This window comes from Artibeus jamaicensis, unplaced genomic scaffold (genome assembly GCF_021234435.1).
Source record: "Artibeus jamaicensis isolate MK-2021 breed Jamaican fruit bat unplaced genomic scaffold, CSHL_Jam_final contig_373, whole genome shotgun sequence".
NCBI classification, from domain to species: Eukaryota; Metazoa; Chordata; class Mammalia; order Chiroptera; family Phyllostomidae; genus Artibeus; species Artibeus jamaicensis.
This window is the reverse complement of record NW_026521807.1, coordinates 12,524,195-12,551,341: the sequence shown is the minus strand read 5'-3', so window position 1 is coordinate 12,551,341 and position 27,147 is coordinate 12,524,195. Positions and strand designations below refer to the sequence as shown.

Here is a 27,147-nt window from a genome sequence, read left to right as displayed (position 1 = left end):
ACAGCTGATTTCCAACAAGCACGAACACCACCCCAGTTCCTTTGGGTCATTTCTTTTCAACCAGTTACCAGCATGTAAACTTATTCAAGCATGCTAAAAAATGACACACATTGAAAATGCTAACCTTTGTTAAGTTGTAAAACTTTACTCAGAAGGAAAGTATTTTGGTGAAACAAACCCCCATGATGACATTTGCTATGAAGGTGAGAATAGAGTAATGGCTAGACTGACTAAGGGAATTAAACCTTGGAACTTGAACTTGTACATTTACCAAGCTTTAAAAACTAATTTCTATGACCAATTTGCAATGTAGGAGCTAAGTTAAAATATGTTAACTGCTTAAGGCAATGAATGAAATGACCACTGAGGACCCCAAAAGGTGACTGATTAAAGATTAAATTGCCAGGTCCTCTACTTCTTGGCTCATGCATGGTAATTAAATTCACCTGAGACTTTTATGTTCTGATTCTAGACAGAAATTGTCATCCATTATTTTGTCTCTGTACAGGATCTTTAGCACCAAATAGTCAAAGATGACAGAAGGAAATCAAGTTGAAATTCACATTACAGTTTATAGTGTTTTTAGGGATTTATGCATTCAAATGTACCTCAGTGAGACTAAAACTGGAAACACTCACAAAAGTAATAAAAACACACTCACAAAAGTGTAAGTGTTCACCCTAAACTCTGTATCCTACTTTTGAGATTCTGCTGGGCCTAGAGGAACTGGAAAAAGGCACAGCAATAAAATCCACAGAAGTCACGCTCATGTCAGCAGGGGCTGGGTGAACAGGGCAAGACGACCTCTGACCTCATCTACCCACCACTGTTAGAAGCTTAGGTAAGTTCTGGGGAGTTGCTGAAGCCATGCTTCCACCTCCTACAGCGACAGGCTGCCAGGAGCTTGCTGTCCCTTCTGTATATGCTCTAAAGGAAAGGCAAAATAGAAAAAGTTTACCTTCTCACTGAGGAAATGCAAGCCAAAAGAGGCCTCAGAGGCAAAATAACAGCTGTCAAAAAGGAAAGATCAAGATGTTCTGATGAACGAAGCCAATAAATGTAGAGGCATGTAAGTTCTCATCATCTGGGATACCCTAAAAAATAAAAATAAATGTACTTCTCTACTCATACTCTTTTTTTCCTGATTGCTAATTGCACATAGATAAAAACTTATTTTCTAGTTGATTCAGTCCTGATTTGGTATTAAAACGGTAGAAAGCAAAATGTTCAACTACCTTCTGAAGGCACAAAGTGGAGAAAATCTATCTGGCTATGAACGATAGGTCATAAGTTGAGTGCTGATGGCTTGCCAGGCACTGTGCTAAGCTTGCCGTGCTTCAGGGACCAAATAATACATTTAATTATAAAATATGTATGTATCATACATATATAATATATACTTATATCCATACTTTATTATTCTAAACACTACATTATTCAAATTTTATAGCTGATGAAATAGGCACAAAATTAACAAGGGGCAGATAAGTGTACAAAATCCAGATCTCCTGAATTCCTTATCTATATTGACAAGGAATCGTGTTTATAACAAGCCTTTCCTTCCATAAGTTAATTTTTATTTGTCTGGACTAAATTAATTTATAAAATTAAATTTTAATTTATATTATACTTATTTATATCTATATAAAATGCATACTAACGTGCGAAACTTTGTGCCAACTCAGTGACATCCTAGGCTCAATTCTATTTCTCTATGGTGAGACATTTCCTCTTTAAAACACAACACAAACAATGAAGCAGTAAGGAGTCTTAATGAGAAGTAGCTATTTTAGAAGCAAGTACATATGAAAAAATCATTCCTGAAAGCAACACTCAAATTTTGTAACCTTCTGATACATTCGATCAGGGCTTTCTGAGACTTCACAGTGGGTGCCTTGTGTTGGTCAGCTCGCCAACAAGACCCTGCCACGAGGGTGCCTCCCCTGCCATGAGGGGGAATTTGCCACACGGAAAACTCCCTGGTGGTCCCCTCTTCGTGCATTTAACTCCGCTTTGGGCTGGTGTAGTAACAAGCTCATGACAGGGTCGTTTTTTACAGATTTTTTTTTCCTGAAGAGATCATAGCACTTACGTTTTCACTCACATGGGCTATTTATTTTGGTTATGCAAGTTTCACTTTTTATACATGTATATTGAAGCCCTAAGAATAAAACACAGCAGTGAGAACCAAACACATTGAAAGGGTGTCAGCTGTCAAATGTACTCACTACAATAATACCAAATGGTATTAAGCCCTCAGCTAAGCCCTCTATCCTGAAATTTATTTTGCTGAATAAGAGGCAGATTGGCTGTGTTTAAATAAACAGAAAACAAAAGGGGGAAAATATGTTGAATTTTAAAGACATGCTATACCATGGGCCTGCCTGTCTCTTGAACATGTTCTAGGACTTCCCATCTTGTGCACTAAGCTCCAGCTACACTGTCCTTTCCCTTCAAGCTTGTTCAACCCTCCAGGCCTTTGCACTTGTTTTCTCTACCTAGAATATTCTGACCCGTGATCTTTGCATTTCCTTTCAGTTTATGAACATCCCATAAACTTCAAGGTGATGCCTTATCTGGTCCCACTTCCCTCCAACTGGTTATCACTGTAACACTTGTCACTATTTAAAGTGCGTTTACTTACCCATTATGTCTTCCTCAAATGCTAAGGTATTTATGCCCAGAGAGTAGAAAACATGGCCATTTTTGTTCACCAATGTGAAATGGTTGTCTGGCCCTTATTAGAAACTGTGTAAATATTGATTAATGTAGTACAAGATTAAAACTGACCTAATAAAAACATTTTCATTTAAAGGCCAAATTTAAGAAATAACCATTGCTCCTTAATATTGACATCTGTCATTTAGTAAAAATTTACCTTGAAGAAATTCAAGGTAAAGAATGAATTAGGTTCCACATTCACTCTTAGAAATAGATACCCAGTGCTGTTTGCTTTGTTACATGCTGTGTTTATTCTTCGGTAAATTTGTCTATGTCAGTTACACTCAGGGAACCTGCTGGATTCTGGGGGAGCCAAAGTGTCTGCAGACTCAGTGATTTCCTGCACCCTTAACAAAGTCATGAAATATCAATATCAGTGAAATTAAAAAAAAATTGGGACCGGAAGAGTCAAAACTTACCAGTCTGCTCAGTTTTGTCAGCTCTTGACAAATGCAGTCTCCCTGATACCCTTACTCTTCACATCACTAAGCAAAGGCAAGGTATTGCACCTACTTATTTTATCTGTTGCTTTGTTCTGGGATACAGATAAAGTTACATCAAATTGTACAAGCATTCTCGATGTTTTTATCCAGTAATCAGCCATTGCAGGTGATGGGGAGGTGGGAATGGGGTATAATAAGATTAATGCAACTGAATCTAGGAGTTTTAAGAAGGTCTGGAAATGAAGAAAACCTAAACTTAAGCCTTAGAACTTGCTGCTTCTTCCTTAGGAACAGCATGTGCTATAGAGTGAGACAGAATGGTTTCACTTCTAGATTCTGTGACGATATGCTCAATTTAGTTTTCATTGCTTGCATTTGGGGGCTGATTTTGAGTCACATACTCTATTACTATTAATAAGTGAGAACATCTATTAATGTTTTGAGTCTTTACTAGAGTTTAACTATAATCTATAATTTTGCTTTAGATGATCTTTTAAAAGTATGCTAAATTTCTAACTGGGATTTATTTTTCAACTCAAATCCTTATCTTTATACCAATTTTCAGAACAACATTAAGAATGTTTAAATGTATCTACACCTAAAATAGTAAAAATACATTGAAAAATGTGAACAATACAGTAACAATCTTTAAATGAACTCTGCTATAGTAGGGCTTGGGAAAAATAAATATTGAATTAGCTAATCTTTTTTAATTTAATGTTTATTATTAATTCCTCTAAGTAAAACTACAAATAATAAATTCAAGTTCCTTTGTAACAAGCTAAAGGTCTAACCAATACAGATGGTTCTCTTTTGTTCTGAAAGTCTGGTAAGTACTAAAATCCATACAAAAACCAAAGAACAAGAAGATGAAATATACCAGTTTTAACAAAAAGTTCCTGAAATCTAGAGGACATTTAAAGGAAATGCAATACTGTGGGGGTTTTTTTTCAGCTGCTGGTAGCCAAGTGTTAAAGAAATATGTACTTTAAAATATTATTCAGTAAGTTGTATAACTATTATGTAATCAGCCCATAAATTATAGGCAAATGGATACTGCCAAGCAGGATTTTATGGTCTGATTACATAAGACTCTTAAAACTTGTTGAATCTTTGATATTAAAAAGCCCAAACACACTGTGGGAGCCAGCCTTCAAGTTTTCCCCAGTGAGATCCATCTCCTACTACAAGTTTGTGTAGGCCCCTTCCACAGTGAAACAGGTTTGTTCCGTGTGACCAGAGAACGTGCAAGAAGAGATGGTGTGTGACATCCAAAACAATTCAGTTTTCATCTTGGTCATGCCCATTCTCATTCTTGTAATATTCACTTTGTGAAAAGCCCAATACTACGTTGAACTCCCCCCCCCAAAAGTCAAAGCATAGGATCTGATATCTTCTGAAGGTAGCGCCAGGGAAAAACTAGGGCTTTGGGCCAATGGTCACACAAGGAAGCCTACAAACAATTTCTAGTTCAAATCAAGCATTCCGATAACCACAGCCCTCACCTCACTGGTAGTGGGACTGCAACCTTATAAGATGGTCTGGGCCAAAACTACCCAGCAAAGCTACTCCTGGGGTCCTGACCCTCAGAAATTAAACTTTGTTGTTTAAGTTGCTAAGTTGCAGTATAATTTTTTATTTACCAACAGATATGCATATTCTACCTCACTGGACAGAAGCCAAAGTCAATCAATTCCATTTTAATGGAAGATTATGGTCAGATAAAAGCTGAATGACTACATCAGGATTGTTTAGACTTAGTATCTAACTCTTTTATATTCCGGGCTTGAATTTACCTGTGCAATAATAATAGGCAAAAATATAGACATAAAGTCAGTCAGGGCTGTCCAACCTTTTGGTGTCTCTGGGCCACACTAGTAGAAGAAGAGTTGTCTTGGACCACACATTAAATATATTGTGACATGTAAGCACACAAGAAAATCTCATAGTGTTTTAAGTAAATATATGATTTTGTGTTGGGCCGCACTCACAGCCATCCCGGGCTGCATGCAGCCTGTGGGCCAAAGGTTGAATGCCCCTAGTAGATAACACGAACTCATCTTTTGTGACAGAAAACAGTGGGAACTGGGGAGTAGAGTTGAAGGACTACCAAGCAGTAAGAGAAAAACTGTTTGGAGGTGGGGAGTGATGGGTATGTTCTCTATTTTGATTGTGCTGATGATTTTTACATGTGTATTGATGTGTCAGAACTTATCTGTACACTTTAAATCCATAGACATCACTTTCACTTCTGCTTCAATATAGCTGTTTTTAAATATCTGACTATTGTACCCATATTTACCTAATTTTCAAATTGCCATGATTTTTAAGTAGCCAGGCTTGAAAAATATTAGACTTTGCTTCTTTGGGATTTGGAAAACTAAAAGACCAATATTTTTATTTTATATATATATATACATATATATATATATAATTTTAATTTTACTACTTTTAAAAGAAAGAATGACTGTAAGTAATTGGTTTTCTTTCAGTAACATGTGCATACTAATTTTCTTAATCAATGATACTTGAATATTGCTACCACATGTTTATCAGTTATCTATAAGTAGGTGACTTTATATAAAGGCTATTTTAAGATAGTATCTTTCAAGGTATGCTCCTTGTGACAAGGCATGTTATGTGACATGTTATGTCACATGCAATGTGACAAGGCATGACTACTGCTATTCACCCATCTGTTGTTAACTACTCTAGACAACTGAGAAACAACAATGCCAAAAATAAAAGTGAAAAAGATACAAACATATGACCAATCAAAAAGTCACCTGAGAGATCCAAGATGGTGAAGGAGTGACTGCAAGCTACACACTAATCTCTTCCCAGGACCAATATGGAATTACAACTAAACTGTAGAGAAATCATCTTGAATAACCAACTGAACAGTAGCTGGAGAGAAGCCTTATAACCACAGAAAGACAAGAAACAGCTTCAACACAACATGACTGGGAAGGAGTGCGGTGGAGACACAAGAGGCCTGGCAAGGTGCCCACAGGAGGCAACTAAAGTATTGGAGGGATATTTAAGTGGCCGGGGGGGATCCCCCTGAGGAGTGTGGGGTCCAAACTGCAGGCTGGGTTCCCTGGCCTACAGCACCAGAGCCAGAAAAGAACACAGATCACATCCAGCTGTGAAAAGTGCTGAGGTTTCTGTCTGCCAGGGAGCAATGGCCAGAGACTCAGAGAGCCACTTACAGGGCCAGCACACACAATTCCATTGGCAGCAACTTAACCTGGAATCTAGCAGAGGGAGGGTAGAGTGGACTACAGATGCTTGAGGAAAAACTGGGGCTGGTAGCTCTGGGGAGAGAACTGTGGGAGCAGATACCAGGCTGATTCATTCTTCATACTGCAGGAGTCATCTTGCTCAGGCAGACCACTCCCCTCCAAGTGGCATCAGCTTGAGGGGAAGCAGTAGCCTTGTCTGCAGGAATTACTCTGCCCCACCCTGTGGTGCTTAAACTTGATTGTGGATTATAAATTAAGTAGATTAACAACTGAAGGAGACATCCACAGACTGCATTGCTGCTAGTCCCAAACAGGCTGCCTAGGCCAGACTGAAACCCCACCTAACATCACCAGGAGTGGATCCAGAAAGAGAAGAAAGTTTAAATAAAAGATGCTACTGAGATGAATTCCACCACAGTCTTCTTCACAGTTTGCGTTATATTCTTGCCTGCATAGCTTTTTAACATTCATTTCTCGTCCTTCAAGTGTGTGCCTATTAGGGCACTAGTCTTTATATTATAGTTTATTTCAAATCTCATATTTTGCTCCTCACTTCTCTTACTCCATTTTACTGTCTTTCCTGTTCTTATTTTCATTTTAAATTTTGTTTTCTCTCTTGCCATGACTTGTTCCCATTCCATATTATTACTATTTCTACCTACTCCAGCCTCTCAAAACCATTTTTTTGGTCATTAGTCATCTCACATTCTTTTCCTCATTCTTAAAATACTTATTCTCTCTCCACCTTTATCAATCTTTTTTTGTTGGTTGTGGATAGGGTAGTTGTTGTTGCATTTCTTCAATTTCATTTCTAGATCTTCATAGTTATTGTATTTTAAATATCAAATTTTACTGTTCCTCTCTTCTCCATTTTGCCTTCCTTGTGCCCTTTCTATTTTTCATTTTAAATTTAAAATTTTCCCTGTCTTAGCCTGGTTTTCATTCATTGTTCTTAGTATTCCTTCTCCCTCTATCCTCTCAAAATCACTTCTCTTTCCTCTAAATATCTCTTGAGCTTTTCTTTCTTTCTTTCTTTTTTCCCTCTTATTCCTATCCAACCTATATTAATCTTTTCTCATTTCTTGTTGAAGAGCTGTGGTGGATCTTTTCCTTCAGTTTGGTTCCTATTCTCTCTCCATATATATAGTTTCTGTTTAAATCTAATACTATACAGTATTAGATTCTCTTACTTCATGCCATCTTCTTCCCTCCCTTATTTATTTATGGTATAAATTTTCTTTTCTTTCTTTCTTCGCCTTGTTCCTATCCCCTACTCCTATTATTACTTCTTCCTCTTCCCTCTCAAAATCATTTTTCTTTCAGTTAGTCATCTCATATTCATTTTTCCTTTCTTATAATAGTCTTAATCTCTTTACATCTTTATTAATATTGGCTTATTGGAGGTTGATAGTGTGATTGTGGGTGGGGTTATTTTTGCAGGTCCGGGTTTGTTTCCTGGGCTGTGTGGTTATGCTCTGGCAGAACGTGTACAACAGCATACAAGATGTGGTGGGCAGAGTGACTCTCAGGCAGCTGGAGGGAAGAACCCCTCAAAGAATGACCCAACAACAATCAAAACCCAATTACAACCAGAAATAATACATAAATGGTATAAAGAGCATCTCAAGGGTATCAAGTTCAGGAGATCAAGGAGACTGCATCACTAAGTCCCAGAGGTCTTATACCACGGAAAGTCACACCACAAAGACAGGGAGTCAAAACAGATCAATCTAAGAAGCAGAAACAAACAAGAAGCATCACCTAAAATGGGGAGACAAAGAAACACAATTGAAAGGAAAGGAGAAATACCCAGAAAGAGTGCTATGTGAAATAGAGGCAAGTAAACTATCAGACATTGAGTTAAAAATAGTAGTCATAAGAACATTCAATGAACTCAGACAACTACAAAGAACTCCAAGGAAGCTACAAGGAACCTACTTCATACTACATCATAATGAAAAAGGACATAGAGACTATCAATAAAAGGCAGGAGGAAATGAAGAATACAGTATCTAAAATGAAGACCATAGCAGAAGAAATTAAAAGCAGGCTAGATAAAGCAGAGAATCAAATCAGTGAGCTGCAGGACAAGATAGAAAATTATTCCCAGACAGAGCAACAAAACAAAAAAAAATCAAAAAGAGCAAAGAGGTTTTAAGGGAGCTGCAGGACAACATGCAACATAATAATATCCATATCATAGGGATACCAGAAGAAAAAGCTGCAAGGGATAGAAAATCTGTTTGAAAAAGTAATGACAGACAATGTCCCAAACTTGATGAGAGAAAAAGTCACTCAAGCCCAAGAAGCACAGAGGGTCTCAATCAAGATAAATGTACAATGGCCTACTCCAAGACACATCAAATTAAAAGGGCAAAATTTAAAGACAAAGAGAAAATCTTAAGGGCAACAAAGAAGAAACAGCTACTAACATACAAGGGAACTCCAATAAAGCTATCAGCTGACTACTCAACATAAACACTACAAGCCAGTATGGAATGGCAAGAAATAATTCAAGTAATGGAAAGCAAAAGCCTCCAACCAAGACTGCGCTACCCAGCAAGGCTCTCAATTAAAATAGAAGGGGAAATAAGGAGTTTCACAGACAATTAAAAAAAAAAGGCAAAAAGAATATATCTCTACCACACCAGCATTGCAAGAGATGCTAAAGGGACTGCTTTAAGAAGTTGAAATAAAAGGGGGGTGGGGTGGGGTGGGAAAACAGGCACAAAGAGAAAAAAATGACAACACATAATTACCTATCAGTAAGAACCTTAAATGTAAATGGATCAAATGCTCCAGTCAAAAGACAGGGTAGCTGAATGGATTAAAAAAAAAACTGACCTGCATATATGCTGTCTACAAGAGACCAATTTTGTTCTTCTTTCTCAAAAGAGCAGCTGCTATTCGAGCTCGTTTATGGTTCCATATAAATTTTCGAAGTGTTTGTTCTATGAAGAACAAAGTAGGGGGGATCACAATACCTGATATCAAACTGTATTACAAGGCCACTGTAATCAAAACAGCCTGGTACTGGCATAAAAACAGGCACATAGACCAATGGAACAGAACAGAGAGCCCAGAAATCAACCCAACTCTCTACAGTCAATTAATATTCGACAAAGGGGGCAGTAACATAAAATGGAGTAAAGATAGCCTCTTCAACAAATGGTGTTGGGAGAACTGGACAGCTACATGCAAAAAAAATGAAACTTGAGCACAGACTTACACCATACACCAAAATAAATTCAAGGTGGATAAAAGACTTAAATGTAAGTCATAACATCATTAAAGTCCTAGAGGAGAACATTGGCAAGAAAATCTCAGATATTTCAGGCAGCAACTTCTTTACTGATATGTCCCCTAGAGCAAGGAATGTAAAGGAAAGAATAAACAAATGGGATCTCATCAAAATAAAAAGCTTCTGCATGGCTAAAGAAAACAGTATTAAATTAGCAAGACAACCAACTGTATGGGAAAACATATTTGCCAATGATACCTCAGACAAAGGTTTAATCTCTAAAATATACAAAGAACTTACACGACTCCACTCTAAGAAGACACCCAACCCAATTAGAAAATGGGAAAAGGACTTGAACAAACACTTCTCCAAGGAGGACATACAGAACATTCAGAGACACATGAAGAAATGCTCAATATCGTTAGCTATCAGAGAGATGCAAATTAAAACCACAATGAGATACCACTTTACACCAGTCAGGATGGCTATCATAAACAAAGCAACAAACAACAAATGTTGGAGGGGGTGTGGGGAAACGGGGTCCTTAGTTCACTGTTGGTGGGAGTGCAGACTGGTACAACCATTATGGAAAACAGTATGGATTTTTCTCAGAAAAATAAAAATCGACCTGCCTTTTGACCCAGCAATTCCACTGCTAGGATTATATCCTAAGAATCCTAAAACATCAATATCAAAGAACCTATGCACCACAATGTTCATAGCAGCACAATTTACAATAGCCAAGAGTTGGAAGCAACCTAGGTGCCCATCAGTAAATGAATGGATCCAAAAATTGTGGTACATATACACAATGGAATTCTATGCTGCAGAGAGAAAGAAGGAGCTACTACCCTTTGCAACAACATGGATGGAACTGGAAAGCATTATGCTGAGTGAAATAGGCCAGGTGCTGAAAGACAAATACCATATGATCTCACCTTTAACAGGAAGCTAAACAACAAAACAAACAAGTAAGCAGAAAAAAAAAACCCAAAAAACAAAGACACTGAAATAGAGAACAAGGGGATAGTGACAAGAGGGGAGAAGGAAGGGAAGTTAAGGGGAAAAAGGGGGAGGGATTTGGAGGAACAAATAGGAAGGACACAGGGACGAGAACTAAGGGGGGGGAGGAAATGGGAGGGAGGTGGGGAGCAAGGGGCAGGGGAGGCTGGGATGGGAAAAATAGACAAAAAACTGTACTTGAAAAATAACTAAATAAATTTATTAAAAAAAAAAAAAAAAAAAAAGAGACCAATTTAAGAACAACAGATTTGCCCTGGCTGGTGTAGCTCACTGGACTGAGCACAGGCCTTTGAACCAGACAATCGCGGTTCGATTCCCAGTCAGGGCATATACCTGGGTTGCAGACCAGTTCCCTGCAGGCCAGTTCCCAGCAGGGGACACACGAAAGGCAACCATACATTGATGTTTCTCTCCCTCTCTGCTTCCAAAGATAAATAAATAAAATATTAAAAAAAAAAAGAACAACAGATTTATACAAAATGAAAGTGAAGGGATGAAAAAAAATATTCCAAGCAAATGCACATGAAAAAAATAAAAGCTAGGGTAGCAATACTTATATGAGATTAAATAGATTTCAAAAGGCCATAAAAGACTATAAAAAGAAACAAAGAAGGCCACTACATAATATTTAAGGGAATAATACATCAAGAAGATATAACCCTTGTAAACATATATTTATCCAACATAGGAGCACCAAAATTTAAGTGTAAAATCTTGGAGGACTTCAAGAAAGATATCAAGAGCAACACACTCATATTACGGCATTTTAACACCTCGTTGTCAAAAATGGATAGATCTTCCCAGCAAAGAATCAACAAGGATATTGTAGCACTGGACAACACTCTACATCAAAAGGACTTAATTAATACATACAGAACTTTTTACCCCAAAGAAGCAAAATACACATTCTTTTCAAATGTACTTGGAACATTTTCAAAGATCATCCAGATGGTAGGACACAAAACAAGCCTCAAAAAATTCAAGAAAATTGAAATCATATCAAGCATCTTCTCAGATCATAAGAGTTTGAAACTAGAAACTAACCTCCATGATAAAACTCAAATACATTCAAGGTCATGGAGACTGAATAGCATGCTATTAAACAATTAATGGATTAACAATGAGATCAAGGAAGAAATCAAAAACTTTCTGGAAACAAATGAAAATGAACACACAACGGTTCCAAACCTATGGGACACAGCAAAGGCAGTCCTGAGAGGGAAGTTCCTAGTAATACAGGCCTACCTAAAAAAGACAAAAAAATATCAAATAAATGACCCAACCCCACATCTATGAGAACTAGAGGAAAAACAACAAACAAAGCCCAGAGAGGGTAGAAGCAAGGAATTAATCAGAATAGGAGCAGAATTAAATTACATAGAGACTAAAAGAACTATTCAAAGGATCAATAAATCCAGGTTCTTAGTTCTTTGAAAAAATAAACAAAATTGACAAGCCTTTAACCAGGCTCATCAAGAAAAAAAGAGAGGACACAAATAAATAAAATCAAAAGTGAAAGAAGAGAAGTTACAACTGATGCCACAGAAATAAAAAGGAGTGTAAGAAATTTCTATGAACAACTATATGCCAAGAAATTTGAAAACCTCAGTGAAATGAACAAATTTCTAGAAACATGTAATCTTTCAAAACTGAATCAAGAAGAAGCAGAAAGCCTGGATAGACCAATAACAACTAGTGAAACTGAAGCAGTAATCAAAAAAAAAATCCTGGCACACAAAAGCCCAGGACTAGACAACTTCATAAGCAAAATTTCCCAATCATTTAGGGAAGAGTTAACCCCTATCCTTCTCAAAATATTCTGAAAAATTTCAAGAAGAGGGAAGACCCTCAAGCTCTTTTTATAAAGCCAGTATTGTCCTAATTCCAAAACCAGGTAAAAACACAACAAAGAAAGAAAACTACATGCTAATATTGCTGATGAATATGGATGTCTAAATCTTTAACAAAATATTGGTAAATTGGATCCAGCAATACATTAGAAAGATCATACACCATGATCAAGTGGGATTCATCCAGGGGATGTAAGGTTGGTATAATAGTTGCAAATAAATAAACATAATACACCACATAAACAAAATGACAAGTCAAAAATCACATAATCATCAATAGATGATCAAAAAGCATTTGATAAAATACAGCACCCATTTTTTATAAAAATGCTCAGCAACATGCAAACAAAGGGAGCATACTCCAATATAATAAGGGCCATATGTGAGAAATCTACAAATAACATCATACTCAACAGGCAAAAACTAAAAGCTTTTACCCTAAAATCAGGAATAAGACAAAGCCATCTGCTTTCACCACTTTTTTCAATATAGTATTGGAAGTTCTAGCCACAACAATTGGACAACAACAGGAAATAAAAGACATCCAAATTGGAAAAGAGGAAACAAAACTATCAATGTTTGCAGATGACATGACAGTATACATAGAAAATCCTATAGACTCCACCAAAACACTGCCGACCTAATAAATGAATGTAGCAAAACAGCGGGATGCAAAGTCAATATTCAGAAATCAGCCCTGGCTGGTATAGCTCAGTGGATTTAGAGTGGGCTATGAACCAAAGGGTCACCAGTTCGATTCCCAGTCAGGGCACATGCCTGGGTTGCGAGCCAGATCCCCACTGGGGCCCATGTGAGAGGCAACCACATATTGGTGTTTCTTTCTTTCTTTCTTCCTCCCTTCCCCTCTGTCTAAAAATAAATTTAAAAAATATTTTTAAAAAAGAAATCAAAGGCATCTTTGTATACCAATGGGATATCAGAAACAGAAACTAAGAAAATAATCCCATTTACTATAGCAATAAGAAAAATAAAGTACCTAGGAATAAACTTAACCAAGGAGGTAAAAGACCTGTACTCAGAAAACTGCAGAAAACTGAAAAACTGAGGAATATACAATAAATGGAAGTATATACCATGTTCATGGATTAGAAGAATTAACATCATTAAAATGTCTATAGTACCAAAAGCCATTTATAGATTCAATGCAATCCTTATTAAAATACCAATGACATATTTCATAGATTTAGAACAAATATTTCAAAAATTTATATGGAACCAAAAATGACCCTGAATAGCCTCAGCAATCTTGAGAAAAAAGAACAAAGTAGGAGAAATCACAATGCTTGGCATCAAACTATATTACAAGGACACTGTAATCAAAACAGTCTGGTACTGGCATAAGAACAGACATGTAGACCAATGGAACAGAATAGAGAGCCCAGAAATAAACCCACAACTCTATGGTCAATTAATATTCAATAGAGGGGGCAGGAGCATAAAATGGAGTAAAAACAGCCTCTTCAACAAATGGTGTTGGGGAAACTGGATTGATACATGCAAAAAATGAAACTATACAACCAACTTATACCATACACCAGAATAAACTCAAGATGAATAAAAGACTTAAACATAAACCATGATACCATAAAAGTCCTAGAGGAAAACATAGGCAGAAAAATTTCAGATACTCCACGCAGCAGTATTTTTGCCAATATATCCTCTAGTGCAAGAGAAATAAAGGAAAAAATAAACAAATGGGACTACATCAAATTAAAAAGCTTTTGTACACCTAAAGAAATGAAAAGGAAAACAACATTTTAGGAAAACATATTTTTCAATGATACCTCAGACAAAGGTTTTATCTCCAAAATATATAAAGAACTCATATGACTCAACACCTGAAAAACAAATAACCCAATTTAAAAAATGAGCAAAGTACCTGAATACGCACTTCTCCAAGGAGGACATGCAGAGGGCCCAGAGACATGAAAGGATGCTCAACATCATTAGCCATCATGAAGATGCAAATTAAAACCACAGTGAGATACCAACTCGCACCAGGTAGAATAGCCATCATTAACAAATCAACAAACATCAAGTGCTGGTAAGGGTGTAGAGAGAAAAGGGAACCATAGTGCACTATTTGTGGGAATGCAGACTGGTACAGCCACTGTGGAAAACAGTATGGAATTTCCTCAGAAAACTAAAAATGGAACTGCCTTGTAATCCAGCAATTCCACTGCTGGAATTATACCCTAAGAATCCTGAAGTTATCAGTCAAAAGAACAATGCACCCCTGTGTTCATAGCAGTATTTACAATAGCCAAGTGCTGGAAGCAGCTTAAGTGCCCATCAGTAAATGAGAGGATCAAAAAACTGTGTACATTTACATGATGGAATACTACATAGAAGAAAAAAAGAAGGAACCCCTACTCTCCCCAACAGCATGGATGGAACTGGAGAATATAATGTTCAGTGAAATGAGCCAGGTGGTAAAAGACAAATACCATATAATCTCAACTATAACAGGAACCTAATGAATAAAACAAAGGAGCAAAATGGAACTAGAGGCATGGAAACCAGGAACAGACGGACAGTGACCAGAAGATGGGGGAGAGGGGGTAGGGGGAAGGAAGGGAAAGAGTCTAGTCTAGGAACAGGTATAAATGACCCATGGACATGGATAGCAGGGTGGAAACTGGCCGTGGGAGCTGGGGGAGAGGGGCAGGGGAGAGCCATAGGGGAAGTTTGGGACGACTGTAATAGAACAACAATAAAAAAGTCTAAATACTTTCCTAAAAAAAATGATCTGAATCCCAAAGATTACCTGGCATTTTAGATAATAAAACCTAAATTAATTTATTAAAAAATTATGAAATACTGAAACTATTAGGGAAATGACAAATAATACAGAATACAATGGAACCTCAGTTCTCAAACTTAATTTGTTCTGGGAAACTGTTCAAGAAGTGATTTGTTTGAAAACCCAATCTCCTTTGTCTCCTGAGAGATGTGTGACTGATTACATAGTCACGCTTTAACAGCATTAAAGGGTTTTCAGGCAGAGAACTGAGGCCCAAAGTTATTTAGAGCTGAGACATTTTTCCCATGAACCACTTGGTTGAGAATCAAATTTTTCGAAAACCAAATGTTCAAGAACCGAGGTTTGACTGTACAACCAGATACTCATCACCTGGATACAATCTACATGTGCACCTTCTCCCAGAAGTAAAAAGTGAGTTCCTTTCCATTTTAATTTCATATGCACACATCCAGTGTTTATATTTTATTTTAAACAAAGAATATATTTATTTTTTTACAATTATTTATTTTTAGAGAGAGGGGAAGAGGAGGAGAAAGAAAAGGAGAGAAACATTAATGAGAAAGAGAACATTGACAGGTTGTGTCTAGAATGAGTCCCAACGAGGGCCTGAACCTGCAACCCAGCCGCGTGCCGTGACTGGGAATGAAACTGGTAACTCTTCACTCCGCAGGACAATGCTCAACCAACTGAACCACTCTGATCAGGGCTTGAGCAAAATAATATTAATGGGAATTCCCAGAAAAGCCAATTAGAAAAGGTTTTCAATTCCCCCCTCCCTTTTTTTATTGTTGTTCAAGTATAATTGTCTCCATTTATCCCCCACCATCCCCCCCTCAGCCATCCCCATCTCCCACCCTCAATCCTACCTCCCCAAGTTTTGTCCAGGTGTCCTTTATACCTGTTCCTTGATATGCAAATTAAAATAAGAGAGATAGGTACTCTGTCAGCCATCAGACTGAAAAAAAAAGTAAAAGTCTGTAACAGGAAGTGTTGGTGAAGAGGAGAATAAACAACAACTTCAGCACCAAAGACAGAAATGTAAGTTGACATAATGTGTTTTAAAAACAATTTAATAAATTTTTAGTAAAACTAAGACTACTACTAGGCTATGTCCCAGAAATCATCCTTCTAGGTTTTGACCTATGAGAAAAAGACACACACAGACCGCAGGAGTCACGTAAAGCAACTACGTTGATAAATGTAACAGCTAGCACTTGTACAGCGCCTTTTATGCGCCAGGCATCATTCTAATCCCTTACTATGTCTCACTCTATCATCCTTATAACATGCCTACCTAACAGACATATAACATGTTTTAACTGAGGCACACAGGCTTATGGCATGCCAAAGTCACATGATGAGTGTCATGGAACCACAAACCCAAGCACCTCAGTTCCGGAGTCTGTTAACTACTATGCTGTACGGGTCACTGAAGCACTTCATGGATGCGCAGAAGGGTGAAAGTCATCAAAGTGTTCACCAAGAGAGGAAGAAACAAGCACACAGCAGTACATGCACACAGAACAGAACAGCACAGCACAGTTTGTGGGAGGCACAAGCCAGACCTACAGAGAGCAGCTGGTATACATCTGAAAAACCTAACACAGAGTGAAGGGGCAAGATGCAACACGACTTGTACTACATGATGCCTACCTATATATTTCATGATTTACTTCCAATAGCTGAAATAGCTAAAGCTATCTTAGGCAATAATAATAACATAGAATCAAGGGGAAATTAAAGGGATCCTTTTATTCCCTTTGGAGTTAAGGACTGATAAGACCAAGTGTAATGTGTCAGGTCTGGGAACTACAAGATTGATCGATTACCTAAGATTCTGAAGTGAGCAGTTGGAGTGGTGAAGGGTTTTGTGGCTGTTTGTGGAGCGTGCATTCTAAATATCTCCAGTTAGGGAATAAATCTACTTATGTGCAAGAAAGGAAAATGTTCTCCATCATCCCTCCCTTTTTTCCACAGTCTTCTCATCAAATGTGGGTGTACACACTTGAAGTAAGATCTATCTTTGTGACTTATGACAACTATCTTCATATCGAACATTAACAAATACTGTAACAACTTTGACTTAACTTTAGATCCTCTAGAAGTGATGTTCTTAAATACATGAAAGGGTTTTAAGTACTAAATTGCACACAAAAAACTAAATATAATAATAATAAAGAACTACTTTTATATGACCAAAATGGTGAACAAATGAGACAATAAAACTTAATAGTTTATATATTGTAAAGCAGATAGGTCTACCAAGAAATTTCCCTCCTACTAAAATAGTTTATCAACAAAACAATACCCTCTTTAAGAATATATACTTCAGAGGAGGTTCTAGGACTAAAAAGAATGATCTGTGCAAGGACATAAAATGGAGTGCTTCTTCTGTACCCACCAAAGGAGCTTCCTCTATGTAATAAACAAGGGAGGCCTGTGAAGAGAGCACAGTGTTGATACCAGTTTATCTACAGCATCAGCCTCCACAGAGTGGGACTACTCTCTATGGAAAAGCAGTAAATATTAAAACGATCTCTGCTGAGGGAAAAAAAATCTAATATGGACAAATCTTTGAAAGATCAAGAAGTTAAAGTGAGCACTGACAAACACGGTTAAAATGTTAGTTTCCATGGAAACTTCATGGATACCTAAGTGGGGGTATATTAAATGTTAATTACTCTTAATCTTAGCTGTTGAAAAAAATGCTTTAGGTTTGGGTGCGGCACCTCCTTTTGAAAGTATTGTTGGCACTGCAGTGTAGACCTTTTTTCCCACATGGACACACCTTGTTCAAAAGACAAACTGACTCATAAGAGGCCACAATCCAAAATGTGATATTCAGCATTTAACTTGCTAATGATACCCCAGATGTAACCACAGTTTCTACTATGAGAAAAAATAGTAGATGGTGGATTAAAAACTATGGCTTCTCTCTATTCCACTAGAGTCAGTTGTGCAAGAATAGTAAAAATACAGTTTAAAGAGTGACAAACAAGGTAATGAGGAGAAAGACCACAGGGAGATGGTCAAAGTGTGCCAAGATCAATAAATGTTACTCAATATTTACCACTTAACAAAAAATAAGCCAAGCACAGGTGAAAATGACTAGATAAGAAAGAACACAAAGGCGACTGTGTAAGAGTTGACTAAGCAAATCAGTACTACAATGATTAAAAACACCAAGTGATTAATAAACCCACCCTTATATAATCAATTAATCTATGACAAATAATACAAGGATATACAATGAGGAAAACACAGTCTTTCAATAAATGGTATTGGGAAAACCTGGCAGGTACATGCAAAAAAAGTAAAATTCGATCATTTTCTTACACCATATACAAAGAATAAATTCAAAATGGATTAAAAACTTTAATATAAGACCTGAAACCACAAAACTCCAACAAAAAATATAGGCAGTTGAACTCTTTCAGAAATGAGAAGAAATCTTTCTTTGAAATTGTACTGAATAAAAAATCCCAATTCAGTTTTTAAATCTAGAAATAGCTTTCTGTTTGGAAGCAAACATTTTAAGGGAAAAGGTAATTGCTTTATACCTATACAAAATCTGTGATTTCCTCCCATATGTGAATTTTTGAGGTTCTTCCTTTGGCTTAATCCTCAGGAAAAGTTAGTTTATATTCAAAAGTTAAAGATGAAATTGCTCCACATATTATTTTTGGTGTCTCTTCTTTCCAATCTCTTATTATTTTCCAGATTTGTTTTCCACAATATGCATCAATCCTACAGGAACAGCTAGGAAATATTATACAAATAGACCCATCCTTCACACACGGTACCCAGTCTTCATCCTTCAGTGTGACCCACAGGTCAAAGTTCACCTACCGATTTTGAGTGATCCAGTAATATGAATTTTATGGAAAAATACAAGATTAATAACAAAAACTTTCTAAGACTTTTAATGAAGGTTTGTGATCAGACAAGTCTATTACTGGTAGCACATTTAATGAGTACTTAAGTAATGTTATTAACAGCCCAATAATTAGACCCCTTTGCCACATACACACACACACACACACACACACACACACAAATCAAACTAACAGGGTCATAATTTCCGGCAATACTGGTTACAGGTGCCCTGGTCTTAACTGTTTTTTATTCTTTCCCCTTAATTTGATTAAGCCAGAAATAATGAGCAAATGTGAACCCTTCCTGGAATGCATCATTTAATTTCTTTTCAAAAATTGCACAGGCAGAACCCAGTGGTTTCTTGGCAATGTAATGAGTTAGGACCCAAGAAAGACAAAATATTCCATCAATTATCAACTAAGGATAAGATGCACAACAAAGTTTCTCACATTGTATTTACCCTCAGGGTCTGACTTTACTAAAGAGCCGCCCAAACATTACTAGCTATAAAGAAAGTGATGCACTGCGAGTTTAAGCTTTCCAAAGAGCAAAAGTAGTGGACGGGAGAATTCTAAATCTGCCAGACAGGCCATGGACTCTATAAAGCAGTCACTGATCAGAAAAAGCCGTGGTTACAATCTGTCCACTTTTTAGTGCAAGTTTACCTATGAGGGTAAGAGGCTACAAAGAAATGAGCAATTAGAGATTACTACCACATCCTGACACATTGACAATACTCTCCAAAAAACTGACGCATGGGGATGGCAGCTGCTGCTGTCACAAATTAACAAAGTGTTTGTGCACCCTCGTCATCCCATCATGTTCAGGAGGCTAAACTCAGAGGTGGCTCCAGGATGAAGCTTCCAGTGATGTCACTTCCGCAACGGAAAATTTCTATTGCCTCAAACATAAAGCCTCAATTCTAAAGCTTTCAAGGTCTCCCATAAGCTAATCTGGATCCTCCTTTCCAAGATTTCCCCACAACACTCTTATTCAAGGATGTTGTAGGTATGGGGAAGGATCAAACTTTCCTCTACCCTCAAGGTTCTGGCTGGTCTAATAATCAAACAGTCATAAGACAGATTAGCAAGAGAAAATAACCAAATTTCATACATGTATATGGAGACCCTGCACACATAAGAGAGTCTGAGCCGCTGCAGATGACAGGTGCGGGGACACAAAGGGGGACTGAGGTGCATAAGACTGCCTGAACTAGGGGTGAGATAGGTGCTCCGGGGGCTTCAAAGGGACACTGCAGGGTGACAGGAAGAGCAGACACTCAGTACAGAGAAGTTTGCCCTGCTCTGTGGGTCAAAAGAAGTGATCTCTGATCATCTCTTGTGGGCAAAGTCCCTTATTCAAATTCCTCTAGATATTGGATAAAGGAAGCTGGGGGAACAGCTTGAAGTGGCTTGTTCTGGACCCCTGAGTCAGTCACAATGTCCTACTCTGTTTTTTTTCAAATAATTTTAGAGAGAGGGAGGAAGGAAGAGAGGAAAGGGGAAAGGGGACAGGAGAAAGAGAGGGAGGGAGGGAGGGGGAGAAATATCAGTTTGTTGTTCCATTTATCTATGCATTCACTGGTTGATTCTAGTATGTGCCATGACTGGGTATCGAAAAAATATCCTGCACTTTTCCAAACCGAAGGTGCCACCCAGGCTTTTCTCTGCTCAAAATGCCTCCTCCCCACTGAAAGGTGCCCTCTAACTCTGACTGTTGAGATTTCACCCACCTGGCTGAAGCCTTCAGTATTTCCAGGAAAAGGGGAAAGTGCTGCTACACACGACACAAGCTCATGTGGTGCAAGTGCACACGGATGACTGTGGGCAGTTTTGTGGATAAAAGAGAATCAGACACACATGGGTTCAGATCTTGGTCCTGCTTCATAGGTATGCTTTCTGAGGTTGATTTAACTACACTCTGTGTTTACTCAGCTATAAAATAAGATGGCAATGCCCGATCACACCAGTATTGTGAGAATACAATGAAAGTAGTTTGCTTAGAGTCTCTGGGTTAGAACAGGACCTCAGAAAGAATATCATTAACAATACCATTACTTCTCTAAGGGTTAAATAAAATAAACTATAAATGGCTTCTGAAAAGAATTTATTTCAATTGAATTCAAAATTTAAATTAAATACATGCCACTTATTTGGGAAAATGGAGGGGAAAAATCAAACAAATCAAAATAGTACAATGAGAAAGAAAATTGTAATTTCAAGAAATATAGACTGAACCTTGGATGGAGGTGGGAGGGAGGCTGTTCTTCCTTTGATGAGGGGAATCAGTGTTTCTGTAGCCAAAATAACTAAAAATCACACATTTTAAAAGTAAAAAAAAATAAGTTAAAAAACCTAAATAAAATACCACAACTGTTTTATACCCACAAGGTCACACATTATTTGTGGCTCTGAATGAAAACCTCTCCTTCTTTTCTTTTCAAATCTCTTCACATTTTTATCTCCTCTTGTTTACTGATACTCCTCCTGTTTTCAACATGTGCACACCGATCACTTTTCAAATGTGCACATTAAGTGGTCCACTTGTGGGGCCTATCTTCCCTACGGATCTCAAAACAATTTCTAGAAAGATGGTGGGAAGGGAGAGGCTTGGGCTCCGCTCCTCTGTGGAAAACCTTGAGAGTAGAGCTGGAGTCCTCACGCAGAGCGGCTGGGGGCTGCTCCCTTCCCCTCCTCCTGCTTGTAGACTCAGAGGACGGGAACAGGAGCCGTGTTCCAAACACAGCTGAGTCTGTGACCTCATTTCTGCAACCCCTTCCCCAAGCCACTCTCCACTTGAGAGCTGACGTAGGCTTATCCTAAGGAAAGAATTACTCACAGGCAGTTGGTCAATGCTTTCTTTCCCCATTTGTTCCAGTCTGTCCACAGAAGGAGACTTAACAAACATTTGTGGTTAGAGTCATCTTTACCCTCAAGAAAATTATAATCTGTAAATGTACAACAACAAAGAATGTGTGACAATTACACATTTATGTCGCCGACTTCATTCTCCCCTTGTTTTCTCGTTTCATATCTGTGTAAATTTCCTCAGCACTCCTTAGATTTATCATATTCTTGAAGCCATAATTGTGACTATTTTGGTATTTATTAGTCAGTTTGATTATTTGCTGACTCTCACAGAGAATTCACAAATGAGTGTAAGCAAAATAGGTATTTATTAAAAGTGTATCTTTGACTTTTCATAGTTATCCCCAAAGAAGTGGTAAAAAGGTACCCTTCAGAACAAGATTCTAATTAACAATTTTGACCCAGTGATCCCACTACTGGGAATATACCCTAAAAATCCCAAAACACCAATTCAAAAGAACTTACATACTGCTGTGTTCATAGTAGCACTGTTTATAACAGCCAAGTGTTGGAAACAGAATGGACTGAAACACTGCAGTACATTTACACAATGGAGTACCAATTGTGTACTCCATTGTGTAAATGGGCCTATCTTCCCTATGGATCTCAAAACAATTTCTAGAAAGATGGTGGGAAGGGAGAGGCTTGGGCTCCGCTCCTCTGTGGAAAACCTTGAGAGTAGAGCTGCAGTCCTCACGCAGCGCGGCTGGGGGCTGCTCCCTTCCCCTCCTCCTGCTTGTAGACTCAGAGGACGGGAAGAAAGAGGGAGCTCCTACCCTTTGTGACAGCATGGATGGAACTGGAGGCTATTATGCTAATTGAAATAAGCCAGGTGAGAGAAAACAAATGCAATATGATCTCCTTTATAAGAGGAATCCAATGAACAAAATAAACTAATGAGTAAAACAGAACCAGGGACGTGGAAACAGGGAATAGACTGACAGCTGCCAGAGGAAAGGGGCTGACAGCGAAAGAAGGGGAAGGGGCTATGCAAGGAACATGCATGAATGCCCATGGACATGGATATTGGTGTGGGGCTGGATGGAGGAGGGCCAAGAGGGAAAAACTGGGACAACCGTAACAGAAAAACAAGAATTTTTTTTTAAAAAGACTACATGCTAAGTAACACTTGGAATCACTATGTGTTCTAAATTTAAACAAAACAACATTCCAATGGTGTTCTAACCCACTTCATTTGGTCTCTAATTCCATTTTAAACCGAAGCAGTAAACAATCTTTTCTTCAAGTTGTTTGCTCTCTCATGGCCACGGCCACGAATGACGCAGACATCAGCTGGGAGAGAGGCCCCCAGGATTAGGTCACATGCATTGTGCGTAACTTGGCAGCCACTTGTAAACTCCAAAGGAGTAAATCAAATATCAGTGACTGATTGTGAAGCTGAATTGCTTCCTCTTTGTAATTTTCTCACAAAACTGTTTGAATTCAGCTTCCCTTCCTCCTAACAGCAGCCACTTCTGACGGAAGTCTATTCTCTCAGACTTGCTTCTCTGTAGAAGAAATTGCTTATATTGTTGTTCTCAAGCCTATTAATAACTTAGAAAATCTGAGTTGCACATGCTGAATTTTAAACACCACCACAAATATTTTCACTGTATTTGTCTATGCTATGAATTCCATCTTCACCTCGAGAATATGAATTCAAAAGAAAATTCACAAAGTAAAGTCATGGAAAATATATACAGGGTATATTTCCTACAGTTAGTTATACAGCTCGAGATATTATAATTTCAGTGTAGTTTTTCTGAATTTTGACCCTAGGGCTTATGTTATGAGCATATAAAATGTAGTGTTGTGTTAATATTTTTATATTAGTTTCAATATTGCAATATATAAAGCTATACTGATTTATGCCTTTATGGGTCTAACATATGACTGCAGTAGATTGTATCTGAAGTCACATTAAAAATATACTGTATACTCTTTTAGCTTTTTCCTATTTCTTCACTTGAACTAATAACAAATAGTTCACTCGGCTTATTTTAAGAAATTGTTCTTTAAAATATGAAACAGCTTTTCATCAAATGCATAACAAATGCCTCAATAAGTAAGAGGCATTATCTTGGCATCAGTAACCACCCACTCTAAAAATATCTGGACCCTTAGTGATACATTGCAGAATAAAGACTTTCAATTTTTTTAGGAGCTATAGTATAGAACCAGATACACTGACTTCTTCAAATGAGACTATTTAATACATTTCTAAGAAAAATGCTCTTAAGACATGAAGATGCATCTGTGGCACCCAAATTCTTATCCCAGAAAAACCTATAAAAATTCTATTTTCCTATTACTTCCCCAAATGCCAGTTCCGCTCAAATCTGAAAACTGTTCTCCATCCCTTCACGTCTGCAGCAGAAATAATTCTCATCATCAACCCTTAGCTGGCTGAAATGTCCCTGAAGTCTTGCAAAATAAACAAAATATAATCGAGTGCAGAGCAATGCTTTTCTACCACTAATCCTGCCAGACATATTCCATTCCTCTGCCTTTACTAATGTCTGTACTTTAATTAGATGTAGATTCTACCTGGTAAAGACTTCTCATCTTTCAAGACAGCTTAAGCATTCTCATCTCTATAAAGGTTTTCCTGACCCCACTCTTCACCCTACATATAACAGGAGCTCACTTTTTTGTTGCCATTGTATGTAATACAGACTGATATTGTATATCTATAACCTCTACTATATTCATTTATTTATATGTTTACCCCATTCCTAGTAGACCATAAATTGCTCAAGGGTCAAAACTATGTTGTCCCATTTAGCCCTATGTCTGCAATTCCTAGCAAAGAGCCTGATAGATTTCATATGACACTAAATCTTTGCAGAATAAGAACAATGAATGACTGCTGTATATACAAAGAGATATATTTAAATTATGCTCCCACAAGATGTCAGAAAAGGTCTTTTTGTTGTTGTTATTGTTATTGTTGTTACCTAGAGGATATGCAGAGTTTTCTGCTGCTCTGATTCAGTTTGAAAACAGGGGTGGAAGACAGACTTGCTTGTCCTCATCTGACTTTTCTATATTCACACAAGTCTTCAATAATTAACCCTGACAAATATTTTCAAAAGAGCAATTCCTAATCTGTAGAGTTGAAGGTTGCTTAAGTGTAGATTATATAACTTAAGGCTATTTTTACAGGGTCTCACAAATACCCAGTGAGTTAAGAGTAATATTAAGTTATAACAGTGAGAGTCCAGCTACTCTCACTTCCTTGGGTTAATCTCTTAGACTCCTCCAGCCTTACTTAGAGCCTCTGTGGAGTGAAGAAACTATATAAGCAATGTCTATACACTGCTACTTATATAATTTAAAATATTAATACCCCCATCTAAAACAAAACTTATTGAACACTTCTGTAGGCAGACACAAAGAAGCAAAGAAATATAATACTTTTACTTTTTGTCTCAAGAGTTCCAAGATACAAAAAAATATACTCCATAAATGCAGAGACTTTATTTTAAAATATCTGGTGGGGGGAAGAAAATAGGGTTTTGTGATTGTTGTATCTCATTAACTCACTTGCTTTCAAAATAACAGGCATCGTAATGAATACTTTCAGCTACCCATAGGTTAAAAGATATGGCATCAGATATAATAAACTCAGAAATGAACAGAGCTTTAAGCATAATTATACACATGACCTAAACATGGGAGGGTTATTCATTATGTGCAAACATAGGCTCTAACCCCAATGTATTATCAATATTACAACCTTTTTATTTATATCTTTATTTTAATGGCAATATTGATCACTTTGGCACTATAGACATTTATAGTTAACTATTAAAATTAGCTATCAAAATTAGTTATCTATCTTGGGTGTCTATACTTTATCCTAACATGAAAGGGTATTCCTATGGAATGTAGAAAGATTTTACTGAAGAAAACATTTTCTGTACACTTCAATGGTTATTATCTCACCTCTAACCTTGCTTCTCAATAAGAAATTAATAAAGCTACTTGAAGAGCCAAATCTCTACCCCGACTCTATGCCAATAAGTTTCAGAAACCTTCACGTCTGCTATCCAACCCACTTGTAGAAGCATCACCTGGAACTCAGGAAGCTGGTTTCCAGAGTCCACCTCACCTCTCCCCACCCGCCGCCAGCATCCTTGTGCCCTTGTTGTCTGTGTCTTTGGACTTTTGAAGGAAGGAGGACCATGTAACAGAGGCTCTGAGAGGAGCAAGGGTTTTTTCTTGGAAGCTCCCAATTAGAAATCGCAATGTTTTAATATGAAGAAAAGTTACTAAGTACAATTAGGGCCCATAATAACCAGATTAAGAGTTAAATGGAGCCCCTGGCCAGTGAGTCTCAGCTGGTTGGTGCGTCGGCCAATGGGCCGAAAGGCTGGGGGCTGGGTCTCCAGTCAGGGCACATGGGGCAGCTGTGGGTTTGGCTCCCTGTCAGGTGCGCCTGGGAGGGGACCAATTTGTGGTCTCTCTCACATCCATGCTTCTCCCTCTCTCTCTAAACTCAACAAACATTAAAAAAATTTTTTTAAATGTCCCCCAAATGTACTTTGGGGGATGGCTTGAAATAGTAACTTTTCTCTATAACTATTTTTCTGGAAAAGCTAATTCTGAATTGAATGTGTTTAAATTATAAACCAAGATTACTCATATGATTTGTTTATACGTTGTAGACCACTACAACATTACAGTTCTTTAAGGATGTGAATATCTTTCTGAAGTTTCACTTTCCTTTAAGGAACTGAAAATGTAGGAGAGCTTATTTTCATGAGAAAGGGATAACAGGTTAGTTTTAAACTGCTGAAAATTTTTTTAGGAGCAAGCCTACAATTTTCTTTCACCTCACTGTTTTTCTCTTTATTTTAACCAATTTTTATTAAAAGTCCAGTGTATGCCAAAAAGCTTTTTATGAAGGACAGAAACATGGCAATGAACAAAACAAGCAATTCCTGATCTAACCGATTTAAATTCTAGGAGGTGGGGCATAAGGAGTAAAGAAGGGGACAGAATATAATAAATGAACAAGAGATTTCAGATATTGATATATTGCATGATATAAATATGAGGGAGGATCCCCAAAATAGAACTTATTTATAAAA

At 37.5% G+C, this 27,147-nt stretch overlaps 1 protein-coding gene across 1 annotated transcript in view; it reads right to left on the bottom strand.

Moving 5' to 3' along the window:
• ADGRV1 (adhesion G protein-coupled receptor V1) overlaps positions 1 to 27,147 on the bottom strand; it is a 519,907-nt gene that overhangs the window by 227,377 nt on the left and 265,383 nt on the right. The gene's annotated exons all lie outside the window — the stretch shown is intronic.